The sequence below is a fragment of the Lycorma delicatula genome, chromosome 10 (genome assembly GCF_047948215.1).
Source record: "Lycorma delicatula isolate Av1 chromosome 10, ASM4794821v1, whole genome shotgun sequence".
NCBI lineage: Eukaryota > Metazoa > Arthropoda > Insecta > Hemiptera > Fulgoridae > Lycorma > Lycorma delicatula.
In genome coordinates, this window is record NC_134464.1 from 59317442 (window position 1) to 59320579 (window position 3138).

A 3138-nucleotide genomic window follows, 5' to 3' on the forward strand; every position below is an offset into this window, starting at 1 on the left:
ATTTCCAGTCTCATTACAATTTGAATAGAAAAGTAAGGGGTAAAAGTTCATAATATTATCCCCTCCATTATAATAATGTGCAATTCAATAACAAAAACAAACAGGACTTGTAATCATTTTATCTAAACAGAAGCTAACAAAATATCCCACCCGCATTTCCTTTATTTTAAAAAATTCCCTACTCTTTTGTTAATAGAAAACAAAATATGATGAAATATACATAAATATTGTTTCATTTAAGGATGTATTATCATCACATCATTTAATGAGTGTGTTGTATTTATCTATAATATTTATTAATTAAATTTATACTACCATTATAATATATGAAATAAGAAGTGTTTATACACTGCTTGTCAATGTTATGTATTATCTATCATCTGTTAAGATCCAATTATATTTATTTTACCATAAAAATCATATTGAAATATTGTGTGTGTAATCAACTTTTTTTTTAATTTATTGAACACGTTATTTTATTCCGAAAAACAACTTTTTAACAGATTTTTTTATGTGAACATTAACATTGAAAAAATATAATAATATTAATAACAATAATAATGATGTACTAACTATTAATAAATTTCACATAATATGTGAATAGTTTATATTTTCAGAATTGTCTAAACTTTCCAAATTTGTATAACTGAAAAAAGTAATTGCTACATTTTCGCTTATTAATCAAGAAAAAACATACTGTTTGTTACCAATTAAGTTATAAATCATAAATATACTACAATTATAGATGTTTGGATTTCGGGGGGAAACAGAAAAAATCCAAAAGTTTTCAGGAAAAGTTAACTGGTGATCACTGATTTCTATGTAATTGGATAGGTGAATCCATGTTGGTAAAATTTGAAGCATAAACTATCACCAGTAAATGAGTGGTAGAACTAAATAAAAGAAACGGCGCATGCGCAGAGGAAAGTGTAAGAGTAGGGATAAAACACAATGGTTTTATTTAGTTCCCAGCATCGCATTCTGCAGCGCTGGAGTATGCTTCAATATTAAACACTAAATTGTATTTTACGCCATAAGGATCCCCTACCCAATTATATAGAGATTAGTGTTGAAGATGCATGATAACATAGTTCAATTTGATAACAACTGAATAACGGGAAAAGACAATATGATGATGGGAAACTCTCTTTATATCCACTTAGAAATAGATGTACATTATGTTTTTAGAGTGAAATATTTTTCCAGTTTGGAATTCAATGGGTTCACCCGATTTAAAATTTCCACTATAATTCAAATGATATCAAATCATAAGATGTCATTTTGATCACGATGAAATTATTAAAGATTTTAGGAAATAAAATAAATAAAACACATAATCATACAGATATTATCAATTTACAAATTAAAAACTTGCCGCTCAGAAATTATAAATTGAATTTTTTTTTAATTTATTTTAAAGAAAATTTTAATTTAAAAAAGTTGCACAAAATTTGATTAAAAAAAAAATAATAATATTTCTATGAATGAACTAATTGTATTTAGTGAATTTAACAAACGTTACGGTGGAACGATTAAATATACTGAAAATTAAAGTAAATAACAAACAAAAAATTTTCATCATAATTAATTGCATTAGGTTTACCTAGTGCTAAAAATAATCTTACTGAAACAGTAATATCAAAATACTATTTCAGGGACACGGGACATTAATGACTTAATGACAATCAAGTAGATATTTTCTCTACATCTGTAGATTTTTTTATGTAATCATAAAAAATAATTTACCAATTAATAGAAAAATAAATATTTTTTAAGCATTTTGTTAACTGTTACTTTCTAACCTAAATATAATCTGCATTTTAGCGGGTTCGTTATGCTTATGTATAATAGTACGGAGTGAGCAACATAAAACGAACCTATAATGAAACCGCTACCCAACACTATTTATGAAGGACTCTCACACAACTAGCGCGACTAGTGGATGTATATGTTACCGCTGATTGTTTCTGCCGTTTGTCAAGTGGTTACGCGTTAGAGTATGCGTTTTGTTGCAGTGCAGTATTGCGAGTGCAGTTGCGTTTGTGTTAACCCACCGGGTTGGTCTAATGATGAACGCGTCTTCCCAAATCAGCTGATTTGGAAGTCGAGAGTTCCAGCGTTCAAGTCCTACTAAAGTCAATTATTTTTACACGGATTTGAAAACTAGATCGTGGATACCGGTGTTCTTTGGTGGTTGGGTTTCAATTAACCACACATCTCAGGAATAGTCGAATTTACACTCATACTCAGGAGACTTCATTTACACTCATACATATCATCCTCATTCATCCTCTGAAGTATTATCTGAAAGGTAATTACCGGAGGCTAAGCAGGAAAAATAAAAAAAATTATGTTAGTGTAAAATGCCTTATTCAATCCAGGAGAGAATAGCTATAGTTGAGGCTTACATTCGTTCTGGGTTGTTTGAAGAATCACGTCAAGTATTGTAGAAAAATTTCCGAATACTGTATCCCAGCGAAGAGTAGTATACACGATTTAGTTAAAAAAAATGGCGTACAACAGGTTCGGTTTCAAATGCAAAACGAAATAGGCAAACTTCCGTTAGGACTCCACAGGACATTGCCGATATTGAAAGAATTACTGCCAGTCCAAAAAAATCACTACGCAAGTTATTCCAACAATCTGGTGTTAAATTTTTCATTTGAATTAAAATTGAAACCGCTTTACAACTGTGCAACAACTGAAGGAGAGAACGAGCTGTCAGCAGAGGCTGGTGGCCTCCACCTTTGCCAGAGTTGTCTACTTGCGATTTTTTCCTTTGGAGCTACTTAAAGGAGAGAGTTTATGTATCTAATCCCCACAACACTGATGAACTGAAGGTGAACATTCAACGAGAAATCAACGTAATTGAGAACAACGTTTTCCGTCAGATGACTCTCAATATGATCAGTCGAGCACAAACGTGCATCAATGCCCAGGGTGGTCATTTTGAACATCTTTTGTAACAATAAGGTAAATAAGTGCAATATTTAAATTATATTTTATATTTTTCTATTTAACTTATCCTTATCATTCATAAATTTTCATTCCAAAATAAACTACCGATTCTGCAGCGGTTACGTTATGGATTCGGTTTTATGTTGCTCACCCTATATATTCAGTTTGGTGAAAAGTGTA